Source organism: Sus scrofa, chromosome 9, assembly GCF_000003025.6.
Source record: "Sus scrofa isolate TJ Tabasco breed Duroc chromosome 9, Sscrofa11.1, whole genome shotgun sequence".
NCBI classification, from domain to species: domain Eukaryota; kingdom Metazoa; phylum Chordata; class Mammalia; order Artiodactyla; family Suidae; genus Sus; species Sus scrofa.
The window spans coordinates 25,085,822-25,101,877 of record NC_010451.4 but is presented as its reverse complement, the minus strand read 5'-3'; the positions used below and the strand labels follow the sequence as shown (position 1 = coordinate 25,101,877).

The following is a 16,056-nucleotide window of genomic DNA, read 5'->3' as shown; positions in this document are numbered from 1 at the left end:
CTTAACCCGCTGCACACAGGCCAGGGATCAAACCCATGTCCTCATGGATACCAGTCGGATTCTTAACCCCTGAGCCACAATGGGAACTCCACAAGGTGAGAGACACATTTGGATACACTTTGGAAGGTGGTCCGAGAACACAAATCTTTCAGTATTGTTTGAGCACTTAAAGGGTTAGACTGCAGTTCTAAGGGAAACCCACTGGTGTGGGATTCCTCCATCTTAGAAGGTGATAGATACGCCTGAAATTCCCACATGCAACTTCAATAACAAGCTTAGGCTGCACCCTCACACATAGGTTTTTCCCTTGGTTGGAGTGTCTTTTTGTCTCGTAAAACCAGTCTGTTCTTTTAGGGCTGAAAAATGTCTATGTCTTTGTGTTCCTTCCACACTTATGCACAGAGTTCCAAATCCAGAAAGACTTATAAAAGTAGAGAGGAGTAAAAACACAAAATAACTCAAGCCATCTACTAATCATGAGAACTCAGCAAAGAGCTGACAGAGATTACTGAAACCATCTCTAATATTTGTACACATGTGCACATAAATATAAATCCACCAAGTATATATGAGTATCGGTAAAAGTGAGACTTTGGAGACTGATCATCAAAGCCCATTTTGCTATGAAAGTCATTTCATTGGGCACTAAAAACACTCACATACAAAATTATAGAAATATGTCTAAATATAGTTTCATAATAAACCATCCTAACAAATAACTCTATTTCCCGTTCATGGACATCATTTCTTCAGAGGCAAGCATCTTGCACAGTGACAGAAAACAATTTAACTAAGTAAAAAAAAAAATGAACAATTTAGTATGTACATAGCCAAGATGAAGTGTGTCTTTATAAAACAGGAAATTTTACAGAGACGAGAAATTAACTTAAGTGGTAGGAGGTAAAATTGGATTTGTCTTGCTTAACTGAAGTATCTGTAATGGCAACATATTTAAAAACGGTGCATTGGCAAAGGCTCTGCATTTTCTGCCTGTAATTGTCTGTTTCTAATGTGATGGATTTATTTCACATCTCCTCACTCACGTTCTTAGATGTTTTACTTCCGAAAATAACCAATAAATATAATCATTTATTATTGCCGGAAAAAGTCCCATAAAAGCCCTTAATATTATTTACTTAATCTCTTCATTTGAAAGCTGTGTGACAGCAGCAATGAATGACAGTTGATGGTGAGAAGATTCTGCACTATGAGATCTTCAAGTCTTAAAAGGCTCTGGTTTCATCATCCTTGGATCCTCTGCATAGTATACTGGTACACAGGAGATACGCATCAAAAATGAACCTTTCATATATATATGATACCTTCAAGGCATTTAATCAGTCTGATTCTTTGTCAATTTTCAAGAAAGTATTCTGCATTAAGCAAATCTTGATGAACGGCAAGGATGTTGAATGCACTGAATAATAACTATAATCGTTAATATCGGTTGAGCAGGTTGTATGTACAAGGATAAGCCAAGCGCTTTCTAAGATACATGAATCCATTAAATCTTAGTATCCCCATTTTCCTGATGGACAACCTGATTCATAAGTTAAGAAACATGGCTAATACCCTAAGGCTTGTATATGAGCAAGATAGGGGGCTCCAATCCAGGAGGAATCCTGGCTTTTCATGGTGTATGTGATGAATTTTACAGGGTGAAAGTCTGAGAAGACAGGTGGTTATCATGCACATCTTGTTCAAAAGATTAAGGATAAACAAGGTTTGTCTAAAACAGAATAATTTGCTTTTCATAGAATTATTGGCAAATTTTCCTATGGAACACTACAGGTAAAATTTAAACCAGCAAATATCCATCTAAGAACCATTAATAAAGAGAGACAGGGCTTGACCCCAGTACATGCTGGAGACCATAACTATTTTAGGTCATGACCCATAGAATTTCACAAATAAAAAATGAAAAGTGATGACTGACATTCAAGCTAATGTAGATGAAAAACCCCAGCAATAATGTGACTTATGAAGACAATGCCTTCTACTCATTTCTCCCTCATCACCATATCCGAAGTCTTCTTAGACTTTCACCTTTGCGCACAACTGACATCAGAGAACACGTCTTCTTTCTTGAGCCTTTCTCCTGACTTGGTTCCCACAGCAACAGTCTGTGACAGTTCATTTATTAAAGAGACCGTCATTTCAAACTTGGATGGAAAAAGTATATACTATTACTACAGGGGACACAGGAGAATCTAAGGGCAAAGAGTCCAGCTGAGGTTCATGGTCACCTGGACCAGCCATTGGAAATCCTTCGGGATCAAGCCTATCAGAGCCTGTCTGGCTCTCAGCTGCTTCCCGCCCACAGCAGCTGTCTTAGTCCATCTGGGTGGCTCAAACAAAATATCACTGACTGGTGTTTTATTTTTTATTTTTTTTATTTTTTATGTCTTTTCTTGCGGCATATGGAGGTTCCCAGGCTAAGGGTCTAATCAAAGCCATAGCCACCACCAGAGCCACAGCAACGCCAGGTCGGAGCCCCGTCTGCAACCTACACCATAGCTCACGGCAGCACCGGGTCCTTAACCCACTGAGCAAGGCCAGGGACCGAACCCGCAACCTCATGGTTCCTAGTCGGAGTCGTTAATCACTGAGCCACAACAGGAACTCCTGACTTGATGTTTTATAAACAAGAGAGATTTATTTCTTCCTTGGAAGTCCAAGATCAAGATGTGGCAGATTCAGTGTCTGGGGAGGGTCCGCTTCCTGGTTGACGGACTGCATTTTCCAGCTGCTTCTGCACACGGCAGAAGGGGAGAAGGATTCCTGAGGTTTCTCTTATAAGGGCACTCATCCTATTCATAGGGGCTCCACCATCAAGACAGAGTGACCTCCCCCAAACCCTGCCTTCAAATGCTACCACACAGGGGGGTGGGCTTCAACATATGAATTTTAGGGGGACACAAACATTCACCCAGAGTTGTCAGGGTTTACAGCGCCTCAATTCCCCTGAGCCAGAGATCATCTCTGAATCCCAATAACAAATTCCTGGAAGAGAGAATCCGGGTCCCAGCGTCAAGAAGGGACGCACCGAAGATAAGAACTCAGAGAAAAGGGATGATGCTCTGGGCTGGGCAGAGACCTCCCACGTTGCTGTCTTCTCTGTGGGATCTCAAGTCTGATGTTCCTTTGCACTACACCCCCCAACTGTCTTCACCCCCCCTCTTCACCTCTTCTCAGAGCCACCGAGTCCTAGGTGACTGTGTTTCCACGCTGCCTCTCCCATCAGTCCCCTTCTTCCCTCCCTTCAACATCACTGTCATGTCAAGACTCAATGACCATTAGACACAGGGAGGGATTCCGGGCCTTCGAAGGCCGATAAATACACTTTCTCATATCAGCTCCCCATCAGGTGGAAGTGGAGGCCCGGGGTTACGCAAAGGCTGTTAGAAGCAACGCATGATGTCTACCGAGGAGCAGGACATGGAGAAGTGCTAGATTATGAGGTTTTTGATTCTTAGTCATACCCTAGGATTGATAGGTGAGGATCCTGAAACCTATAGACGTGAGATAAATGGGTCCACTGTTAAAAGAGTAGCTAGTGGCAAGCCTGAAGTAGAATCTGAATAACCCAGCTACCACTACTAGTGCTCTTTTCAAGGCATCATACTAATTTACTCCTGGGAAAGAGGAACACCTAAAATTAGGAGAGAGGTTTCTAGACGCCTGAGGGAGGACTCTCTCTCCAGTCCATTTTTCAGCCTCAACTTAATTTAAAGGATCATATGTGTGGAAGTCAACACAGCAGACAGGCACAATCATATGCGATGAAACTTAATGAACCTACTGGTAAAGTGTTACACTTATCCCTAAAGTTGGAAAACACCAGCAGCCTAAGGCCTTAATCATACAATGTGGATGCCAAATTAGCCAAAATAAGCCCCATGCATGTGAAGACAATATCATTTTACATTTATGGAGAGTTTAGGAGTTTCTGCTGTGGCACAATGGGATCGGTGGTGTCTCTTGAGCACTGGGACACAGGATCGATCCTTGGCCCAGCACAGTGGGTTAAACATCTAGCATTGCTGCAGCTGCATTGTAGGTTGCAGCTGTGGCTCAGATCTGATCCCTAGCCTGGGAATTCCACATGCCCTGTGGTAACCAAAAAAAAAAAAAAAAGAAAAAAGGAAAGGAAAAAACCCTACATGCTAAACACTTGTTAAAATACCTTACATTAACTCAGCTAATCTTGGTGGCAAGGCAATTCGTTAGTTACGGTAATTATCCCCATTTTCACAGAGGAGTAAACTGAAGCTCAGAGAGGTTAAGTAATGTGCCCAGCATGACACAGCTAGGAAGTGGTAGAGCTGGGATTCAAAGGCAAAGACATATGATGCAGTGTCCAGCCCCTGAGACACTACTCCATGTGCCTTCTCTCCTCCCAGTGTTGTTATGAAGCCTGGCCACGACAGTGAATGGCAAAGTGCTAAATAAGCATTTGTCCTTGTGCCACGAAGTCGTGACACTGCTGTTAACAACTCACCACGGGTTGGGGTTGTGATACTATTGCTAGATTCCCATATGCTTTTTTAGAATAACCAACCTCAACATAAATAAAATTTATATATTCTTAAAACACTTGTCCATTTTTATAAGACTGTCAAGAAGCTAGGAACTAAGTCATTTAAAGATGACAGCAAATGTCAAGATAAGAGTATGCAGTGACACTAATATTAAACCAGACTTTGGGTTCTCAAGGTCAATGGCGAAACTACATGTCATCCTGTAGTTACTTTTCAGGTATAAACTTTCAGTGCTTTGAAAGAAAAGTGTTTCCAGAGAATCTACTGCAAAGGGTTGAAAAGCGGCAAAACAACTGGGACTCTGATGAAAACCTGACTTACAAGGCACACAAATAACACTCGATAGTAACATCCACGTGGCCTGTGCCTTACCTAACAGGACTCCCCCAGACGGCTCCACATAGCGTGAGAGCATCATACACAGATAACCATCAGGAGTCCTGAAATGATGCTAATCATTCAATGCCACACAGGTCTCTCATCAAATCCCCTACTCCTTTTCTTTTATATTATTATTATTTTATTTTATTTGCCTTTTAGGGCCACACCCATGGCATATGGAAGTTCCCAGGCTAGGGGTCGAACCAGAGCTGCAGCTGCCAGCCTACGCCCCAGCCACAGCAACACCAGATTCCGGCCCTGTTTGCAACCGACACCACAGCTCACGGCTACACCTGATCCTTAACCCACTGAGCGAGGCCAGGGATCAAACTCGCATCCCCATGGATACGAGTCAGTTCGTCACCCATTGAGCCATAACGGGGACTCCCCCGTACCCCTTTTAGAAGCGGCCAAGTCATTAAACATAACCAATCACAAGTTCTGAAACACCAACAGAAAATGAACTAACTAAAGCCCAGACTGACCAATGCAAAAACGACTGTTCTTCACATTTGGTCTAATGTGTGGAGCCGGGAGCTCTGAGTCCTGGGCTCTGCCGACTGCCTTTCCTTGCTGAGCAGACCTCCACGTGCCCAACCCTGGACTCTACCCCGCACGGCTTCCACACAGGCTGCCATGACCGAGACCCACAAACCGGCTGGCTGGACCCAAGAGAGATTGCTTCTCATCCAGTCCTGGAAGCTAGAGGGGGACCCTCTGGGTGTCGGTAGGGCCACGTTCCCTCTGAAGGCTCCAGCGGAGGATCCTTCGTTACCCTCGCTGGCTTCCGAAAGTGGGCCGTCTCTGCTGTTCTTTGGCCTCTGGAAGCTGACTTTCCACCTCTGTTTCCCTCTCTCTCTCTCCCATGACTGTCTTCTAAGTCTGTGTCTCTGTGTCCGAACTTCCCTCTTCTGAGACAGGAAAGCAGGCCCTGGACTAGGGGCCACCCTAAGGCAGCTGGACCTCATTTCCACAAAAGGTCACATTCCTGGGTAAAGGGGGCTTAAGAGTCAATATGTCTTTTGGGGGGAGGCACAATTCAACCCCTAAACACCTGCAAAGCAGAATGTGTACAATCATTGGGACGAGTTCCCTGAGGACCAGGGTCATTGACACAGATCATTAACGGCTCACTGCATTGCTCACGTTTTCCCGTTCAAGGGCATTTGTCTTTAGCATTGAGAACCCCCCACCCGACCACTGCTAGCTGGGCACCACCAGCTAGATGACCTTGGAAGTCACTGAGCTGCCCAGAGGCCAGTGTCTTTCCGGGACTGTGGGGAGAGCTAAGTCAGCTAACAGGTGAGAACACCCGCGCGGCTGGGGCACGAGCTTCGGGGTTCCTCTTCCCACCTTCCCATCCCTGCCTCTCCCCAGGAGAGGGAGGAGACACCCACTTAGGAGGATCCAGAATATCCCTCACCATGTCGTGGAAGAATGAAGAGAGGAGGGCAGTGGTTTCAATTAAAAGGCACTGTTTCTTCTCAGAACAGAGGAAAGTAATAAACCAATGCAGTAAATTACAGCTGTGGAATTAATGCCCAGATAGAAGAAATAAAAGGGAAATTTATGACCTTAATCTATCTCTTCTTTTCATATATATAACTCCATCATCTGCTTTATTTATGTGACTCTATCACCCTCCCAAATAATTCTCAGTCATTTCTAGCAGCAGCTACACCAGCAGCTGAGCCCCGGGGACAGGCTGGGTATTGACTGGGTATCTAGGAACACGGTGCCCCTTCCTCATCCCTCCCTGATAGGCTGGAGGATGCACAGCCACACAGAATGAGCAGCATCCGCCCCCTCAGGGCAGCGCCTCTGTACCACCTGTGCGCCCAGGGTAGGGCCCCAGCCGGGCATCAGCAGCATGTCTCTTCCCTCCAGCTCGTGCCTGCTCAGTCTCCTCCCTCTTTTACCCAAGTGCCCCACACCTCCCTGTAACGCAGTTTTATACAAGCTGGCACTCGAAACCAACACATGATCTATTAACTCTATTCCAATAAAGTTAAAAAAAAAAAAGTTAGCCTCTGAAAATCCTTTTGCCAGGCAAGTCATTAACTCCAAGATCTGAAACTATTTCTCCTGAATGCTGTTGCCTATTTCACAGCCCTGTCCATCAACACTGGACTTAATTTGGGGGTCCAAGCTTTCCTTCCTATTTCGGATGGTGGCAATCATCCCCGCTTAGCAAAGTCTTTATGATCCCATGGTGTGTCCAAAGACAGTGGCACCCTGGGGCCCTGGTCTAAGCCCCGCGAAGCTACCGGTGCCCTGGGGCTTGTGAATGAACACTGCATGCTGGTAAGGGATGCCAGACCTCAGAGAGCCTTCATCTAGATACAGGACTGCAGAATCCCCCGTGGAGAGCAAGAGGGTTGTTTTTTTTTTTTTTTCTTTCTTTCTTTTTTTTTTTTTTTCTATATCTATCAGGAGGCTGACACTAAGCAGGAACAGGATTTGGAGCTGCTTAAGCATCTCAAGGGAATAAACCCTGGGACCTTCAAAATAATCTCTTGATGCTGTTTGCTGAGGAACACTGCTCAAAACTGACTTTGCTGAGAATTTGGTCACCAGGCAAATCCTCTCCAAATACTCAGAGTTGAGAAAATGATAACTTCATCCACTCGCATTCTATGGGAAGTCTTGTCCTTGTTTTGTTCTTATTTATTTACTTATTTTTTGCTTTTTCTAGGGCCGGCACCCGCGGCACATGGAGGTTCCCAGGCTGGGGTCTAATCAGAGCTACAGCTGCCAGCCTACACCACAGCCACGGCCACACCAGATCCTTAACCCACTGAGCGAGGCCAGGGATCAAACCCACAACCTCATGGTTCCTAGTCGGATTCATTTCTGCCACGCCACAATGGGAACTCCTTGTTCTTATTTTTGCTCATGGATTCGATTTCAAATTTTCCTAATGCCTTTCAAATACAAAGAACCTGGAGTCAGAGGGAAGTGAGAAGCAGCTCTGAATGTCTTTCCTTTTTTTAAAAATTTCACTTTATTACTATTAATCATACATATTTGCATCTATATCTATTTATAGATATGTGCCCACAAGCACTTTTTAAAAAAAATGTGAGCAATACCATCACACTCCATGGTAATCAATCACTTTGCAGACTTTGTTCTGTAAGGGCCCCATGAGATAGAGTCCTCGACAATATTCCATGTCAGTTCAGTAGTTCTCAATGGGGGCATTACTTCGGTAGCTCTCAATTTTTACTCCAGGGGATGTGTGACAATGTCTGGAGGTAGTTTGGCTGTAACGACTAAGGGAAGGGGCACTATTGGTATCTAGCAGAGACCAGAGATGTTGCTAAATACCTTATAATGCAAAGCACAGCCCCTCACAACAAAGACTTATCCAGTCCAAAATGCCAAAGGTACCGGGGACAGGCAGGTAAATGAGGAGTATTAACAGATGGACACGACCATACATAAAATCAACAAGGACCGACTGTATAGCACAGGGGACTATACCCAATATCTTTCAATAAACTATAATGGAAAAGAATTATATATATATATATATATATATATATATTATATATGCATACAAATTACATTGCTATACACCTAAAACTAATGCAATCTTGTAAATCAAGTATACTTCAATAAGAAAAAATGAAAAAAAAAATGCCCAAAGTACTCAAGTTGAGAAACTCTGAAATAGGTATTTACATCCACAAACAGCATTTAAACAAAATCAAGCCACAGGAAGGAAGGCCAGGCGGCCGTCTACACCAGGTGACAGCACGTTCTCCCTTGCGATGCCCCACCCCCCCATCCAGCCCGCTGCACCCTCAGAACCCCGCGTCCATCCTCCAGCCCACACTTGTGCGTAGTTGATCAAACGGGGAAAGGCACAGTCTCCCTAGGGACACGATGACAGGGCAGAAACGTTCCCTTTGCCCTTGTTCACGGGGAGCACATTCGCAGGGATGCAAAGGTCACTGCTGAATTTAAATAACCTCCCGCGATAAATCTGCATGAGGCCCATTTGTTCTACTGGACTTGCTGGATTAAATGAACACAATTTAAGGTTCTATAGGACAAGGCCTCCTTTCATGGCTGAAAGAAGGAGCGAGGGTGATTTACAGTTTCATACATACTCATTCGCAACATCATCTGCTTTGTGTCCGTACTTATGAATATCGACTCATCATCCAGCAGTCATTTCGACCCACTCAGGAGAGGTTAGCTTTCCGTGAGGAAGGGAGAAGGACCGAGAGAGGAACAGAGATTTCTGCCATGTTTTCACTGATGGAAAAGCATCCATATTTGTACCCTTGTCCCCTCACCTTGTGTGTTCTTTCTTTTTAGTCTCTGAGGTCATAACATGACGCAAGGTCTCCTGTTTTCCAGGAAAAGGTGGTTCTCTAAGCAGATTACCCCAGAATAGGACTGTGGACCAAAAGAAGGCTTAGCTCCCTTAAGATACCAGATTATTTTTGAGCACCCCTGTCTGAGAAGCTATCACTCTTTTTCTAGGGATCAACTCATATCAAATGATGAACTAATGTTCATTGATCCATGAAAGTAGTTCTGAATTACATTTAATAATGAATTCTGCTTAATTCTACATATTCAGAAATAACAGAAGTATATCTAAACATTAAGATAACCCAGCTTTTTTTTTTTATTAACCACAAGTCTTAGGAATAATGATTTTGCTCATGGACCATTAAAGAGACAGGATATTCATTTTTTTCCACTTCATAAAACAGAAAGTTGAAGCAAGGGTCTGAGAATTGATGGGGCGGGGGGGTGCAGAGAGCACTTTGCACTCATGGCCAAATCGCAAAGCCCCGCCACTGCCATTTAGGGATAAATGGATCAGCTCCCGTTACCTGGTCCTCAGATGCCTCTCTCTGCACGGTGTTACCTCCCTCTTTTGTTTCTCATTGGATGCTGAAGTCTACAGTCTGGCGAATGGAGCTTCCAGGGGAGCCTTGTCAGAATCCTCTAGGAACTTGTTAGGAATGTAAATTATCAAGCTCCACCCCAGGAATCTGTCCTCTAAGAAGCTTGCCAGGTGATTATCGTCGTGCTGCAGTGTGGTCTGGGTTTTTCTGTCTCTGTTACCCCTCCTGGGAACACTTACCAGCTTTGTCTTACATCATACACCAAAAGGCAAGTTGAAAACATTTGGAGTTGGTTAAAAAATTAACAATAGCCAACATTTCGGTTAGTCATCCCTCCTGTTTTAATAGAGAAAAGTGTCCAGGGAGTTCCCTTATACCGCAGCGGGTTAAGGATCCAGCATTGTCACTGTGCAGCCTTGGACACCACTGGGGCATGGGTTCGATTCCTGGCCCTGGAACTTCCATACGTCGTGAGTGTGGCCAAAAATAGGGAAAACAATGTCTAAACCCAAGGGACTCAATAGTGAAGCATAGGATTGGAGGGATCCTACAGCTGACATGCTTTGGAAGAGGATCTTTCTCTCAACTCCCCTGAGAGGAGGAGAGGGCAGTGAATCTTCCACGTGTAAGTGCACTTTGTTCAGGTTAATCCCAAAGAGCTCACAGAAAGGGACAGAAAGCTGAGCTTTCCCTCCACTCAAATACAGGTGGAGAGGCCAGTGGCCAAAGTCTGTGCCAGAGGGAGACATCACAAGTGCAGGAAGGAATTTAGAAAGCCCGTGCCCGATAGTCAACCATCAAAAGTCTGGATTAAGTAAGGCTCAACTTTCATACAAACAGGCTTTCAACACAACATAAGCTAATCCTGGATCTATGTTTAATAGAGGCCAAGGAGAGAATAAAGGGATCTCTCTTAGGTATTTTTAACCCCTGTAAAAAAATTATTTTAATAGGCCTCTCAAAAGGACGATCTAAAACCCCAGACTTTAAAAAATCTAAATATCATCAAACAAAAAGAAAAGGGATGTGCATAGTTGCCACTTCTAATAGCTTCCACCACTGCGGACATTTATGAGTCTTAAAATTCCTTTTCTGGAGTTCGCATTGTGGTGGAGGGGAAACGAATCCAGCTAGGAACCATGAGGTTATGGGTTCGATCCCTGGCCTTGCTCCATGGGTTAAGCGTCTGGTGTTGACAAGAGCTGTGGTATAGGTCGGAGACGTGGCTCGGATCTGACATGGCTGTGGTGTAGGTCGGCAGCTATAGCTCCAATTAGACCTCTAGCCTGGGAATCTCCATATGCCATGGGTGTGGCCCTAAAAAGCAAAAAAAAAAAAAAAATCCTTTTCTAAGGATATAAATCCTCTCCAAGTAGCTCAAGGAGCAATAAATGGGCTTTCAAGGTCAGCTTAACCTGTTTATAGTCCCTGGGTAATTTTTCACTGCTCTCTTCACAGTCTGTCCTGTTCTGCGGGGCCCACTTCAGGTCGGAAAGGGCCGCACACCATCTTCTCCCACTTCAGCTGCCACTGACCGCTGCCCTGCTCAGTCGTGCTGTCCTGGGCACAGCTTCTACTCCACAGCGTTTGACCATGTATTTTTTTTAAAAAACTTCCTTACACGCTTGCTAAGTACACTGCATGTATAATGCTTCCATTTTCCCCACGGGAAGAAATTCCCTGAACACAGAAACTATCTTATACTTCTGTTCCATCACCCGTCACACCAACACCTGGGGTCTAGAAGAGCAGTGACAAGCAGCAGTGCACAGGACTCTTTACACAACCCAATGGAAGGTTCCAGCGTTACACACCAACTAGAAAGGAAAGTCTTCATTGCCTTTCACGGACGCTTCATTGGGGCAACATGGATGGACCTGGGGATTAGCATACTAAGTGAAGTCAGTCAGACGGAGGCAAGTGTCATATGGCCTCACTCATACATGGAATCTTAAAAAAAAAAATCATACAAATGAACTTACTTACAAAACAGAAACAGACTCACAGATATAGAAAACAAACTCACGGCTACCAAAATGGAAAGGGTGGGATAAATTATATGTTTGGGATTAACAGATACACACTATTTGTGTGTGTGTGTGTGTGTATGTGTGTGTGTGTACACACAACATTTTATATATATAGTAAATATTACAGCCATCATAGATAAACAACAAGGTCCTACTTACAACACAGGGAATTATATTCACCATCTTATAATACACTATGATGGGAAAGAATCTGAAAAAGAATGCATATAGATGGATACAACTGAGTCATTTTGCTGTACACCCCAAACTCACACGAAATTGTACATCAACTAAACTTCCAAAAATAAAAAGACAGTGGGGTTGGGGAGTGGTCTGCTTGCAACTTACACACACTTGACTCTAGGAGGGAAAAGAGGATGATTAATGATAATAACAACAACATTTATTGAGTGCTCTACTAAATGCTAGCATGCTGCCCGTGCGTTAAATGGTTTCCACACTGTAGATATGATGACAATAAACATTCCAAAATCCTGGAGGAACTTCCCACCCCTGTTCCCCAAGTCAGCCTGGATGACCAATCAGCGGCCTGCTTGGATTTTCTTAGAAGTGCTAGAAGGAAGCATTAGAGCTCCTGCTCAGCCAAACAGACAGGTGAAAACCAGCCTGCTGCATGTCTCCTGCCCAGAACATGTGGGTAGGGCTCCGGCTGCTGACTAGCTAAGGTAGGCACATGCAAGGAAGCTGCTCTTGATTGAAATCAACTGCCCAGCCTGGAATTAGTCAAGGCTTCTCTGTACAGGCCAGAAAGGACCTCAGAGCAGCACAGCTTTTGTTTTCCTTCTTAAGCCACAAGAATTACTGAAGAAAGTCCATAGACTACTGACTCTGAGTGATTTCAGACCTGGCAGAAAGAAAGAAAGGAAGAAAGAAAGAAAGAAAGAAAGAAAGAAAGAAAGAAAGCAAGCAAGCAAGCAAGCAAGCAAGCAAGCAAGCAGGAAAGAGAGTTCTTTATGTAGAGAACAGAGTATTTATTAGAGAATTCTCTCTCCCTTCCTGGGTGCAGGGCATCTATTACCTGCTGCAGGCTGTGGACCATAAGTATTGACATCGTTTTGCATTCATCATTTTAATCTTCATTTATTATGTAGCACATGGTCAAAGCATAACGAAACTCTATAAATTTCAGCTCTATCACAGAGGAAGGAATGAAAGGTCAGTTTTAGAGTCCATCCAGCTGAAAAAATCTAAAGCACAAATCTGACCTTAAATACACCACTTAGGTACACCTCCCCCTCTATTCCTAAAAAATGTTACATTAACATAACTATTGCAGACAAAGGCCATTAGAGAGAAAGAGAGTATGCCAAAAATTAAAACATCTCTTTAGAGAGTTTGTTGTTGGATGGAAATTGCTCCATAGGCAGCATTTTACTTAGAGCAATAAGCTTAACATATTACCCTAGACTTGCAGTTCTGCAAGTCTCCAAAGAAACAGGCAAAGTAATAACATGCTTCTTATAGGGCTTTACAGTTTTTTTTTTTATTTTATTTTATTATTTATTTTATTTATTTATTTTTGCTTTTTAGGGCCACATCGGAGCTAGGGGTCGAATCGGACCTGCAGCTGCCAGCCTATACCACAGTCACAGCAAAGCAGGATCCAAGCTGCTTCTGCGACCTACACCACAGCTCATGGCAATGTCGGATCCCCAACCCACTGAGCGAGGCCAGGGATCGAACCCATGTCATCATGGATATTAGATTCATTTCCGCTGCACCACAAAGGTAACTCCTAGGGCTTTACCGTCCACCAACAGCCTTCTAACACATCATGACATTCAGGCTTCAAAAGCAACCTTGTGAAGTAAGGGCTCACATTTTCATTTGTTTTCTCGATAAGAATCTGAGACCCAAGGAGGTTAAATGTTGTGCCTGTATCAGAGTTAAGAGCAGTCAGGATGGGGCATCAACTTTCTTTGCGGAGTGTCAATGTGCCAGGCACCGAGGTAAGTATTTCCTACAAAGACCCCCCATATCCTATACAGCAATGCTTTCTCACCAAAACCTGAAGTTGAGAGAGCTTTAATAACTTGCTCAAGCTTACAAAGCCCAGAGTGTCTGATTTAATCTGTTTCCCCTGCTGCAGTTACGGTGTTTCCTATTAAGACGTGTAGAGCAAGAATTTGAAAACCAGGACTTCTGATCCCAAATGTTACCTCCTCCAGGCAGCACTCCTTGACCACCACTCTCACCAACCCCATACTCAGTGAAACTCTTCTACCACCATCAATTATTGCACATCTTTCACTCACTCATAAATATCTGTCATTAATTTCATGTAGCTTTGGGTCCCTGAAAGGCATGGACCATTCCTTAAGTTTATAACTCAATTTATTAGATCTTCTTTGGAAACTAGCAGGCACAATAAATGCTTGGTGAATGACGAAATGGATAAATACAAGCCAGTGTTTTCTTACTGTAGGTCTGAGAATTACAAAGTATGCTATGCATTCCTTTTAGACAATCAGAAAACTTGGTCTAAAATATCATGCCTGGCACGAATCCCTTTTAAAAATCTACAGCAAGGACAGAGAATCATATACATATGATTATCACTCTTAGTATGCATTAGAGGCCAAATTTTGATAATATAGGACTTTGTGAAAATTCATGTGCAAACTTTTCAAAGCTGTATGAAAGACAGCGTTAGTTCCATGGGTCTACATGTTCTCTGCAAATCATGTGCACTCTATGCTCTTCGCATCCAACTCAAATTCTTTCCTGTGACATTTATTCTTTCCTTCAACCACGAGAGGAGGACAGACCAGTGGACATTGCCCTTGTGCAGTGTCTTTTAAAAAAGAGGGTGCTGGGTTCACTCTTACCGACTCAAGCGCCCTTGGAAACAAGAGGGAGGACTTGGAATCTGACTGGGGTGTTTCCGATTCCATAGGGGCTGTGACATATGAGGATGTCTGTGCCTTCGACTTCCTTCCCGGGACTTTTTTGGTCTCTGTTCTTTCCTCCCCTTGACTTTCGAAAGCATCAGAATTCATGTCTCTGTCACCACATCATACGCAGCTCTTGGCTACAGTGAGCAAGTGAATCAGGATGGTGCTTCTCACATGATAGGCGGCTTCCTTAATTAACAGGGCACTGAAAGGATGGGCTAGGCTCCAATTCTCTGAGTCTTTATCTTCAAGTTCAAGTCGACCCGAATCAGATACTAATGGCAGATGACCCCTCTCTGCCTTCTAATGAAAGGAGAGTCAGATCCGGACTCAACACTGTTTGAATACTAAACTCTACGTAACACAAATGACTGGCCCACTCATAATTGAACAAAAATCAATAGTTTAAAAAAAACATTTGGCATTCTCTTCAAATTATGTTAATGGGAATCTGGCATTTATAAAATGCTTGGGGTCAGCTATATGTTGCTATTTTAACACACACGGACAGGAGAAATCATCAATGTTGTCAGTGCTTTGTTAGGAGCGTGAGGGTGGGACACGGCCCAACATCAAATGCCAATCACCTGGCCTATCTTTGGACTAGTATCAACAGCCCCGTGAGATAGCAACAGCATCTTTTTTTTTTTACATTCGTCTAAATTTCAATTCATTAAAACTATCTGTCACAACTCTGAGTGTGTTACTCTCTTGTGTAGATCTAAAACAAGTAAATCACAGGAAAGAAGTGAACTTCTGAGATTTACTCTGCAACGCATTTTGTTTTTGTTTTTGTTTTCTCCCCAGTGCCTCAGAATGCATTCTGCCAAACCCCACATTTGGCATCTCTGCCCCCCCCACCACCTTTTTTTTGTCTTTTCTAAGGCCGCTCCTGTGGCATATGGAGGTTCCCAGACTAGGGGTCGAATCGGAGCTGTAGCCACTGGCCTACGCCAGAGCCACAGCAACGCGGGATCTGAGCCGCATCTGCAACCTATGCCACAGCTCATGGCAACGCCAGATCCTTAACCCACTGAGCAAGGGCAGGGACCGAACCCGCAACCTCATGGTTCCTAGTCAGATTCGTTAACCACTGCGCCACGATGGGAACTCCGGCATCTCTGACCCTTTAAGTCAACATATTAAATTTTCCAGTACAATATTAAGAATTTTTTTTGAGCAAACACCCAGAAAACTAAAAATTTATATATTTTATGTAAAGATTTAGACACTGGAAATTCTTCTAAACATTGACACTCTATTGATGGATAGAACAGAAATTTAAAAAAAAAAAAATCTGAGGCTTAAAATTAAGGTT

General features: G+C 43.7%; 1 protein-coding gene across 1 annotated transcript in view; it reads right to left on the bottom strand.

Annotated features, from left to right (window-relative positions):
- The window catches only part of FAT3 (FAT atypical cadherin 3), a 704,031-nt gene that overhangs the window by 374,547 nt on the left and 313,428 nt on the right, over positions 1-16,056 (bottom strand).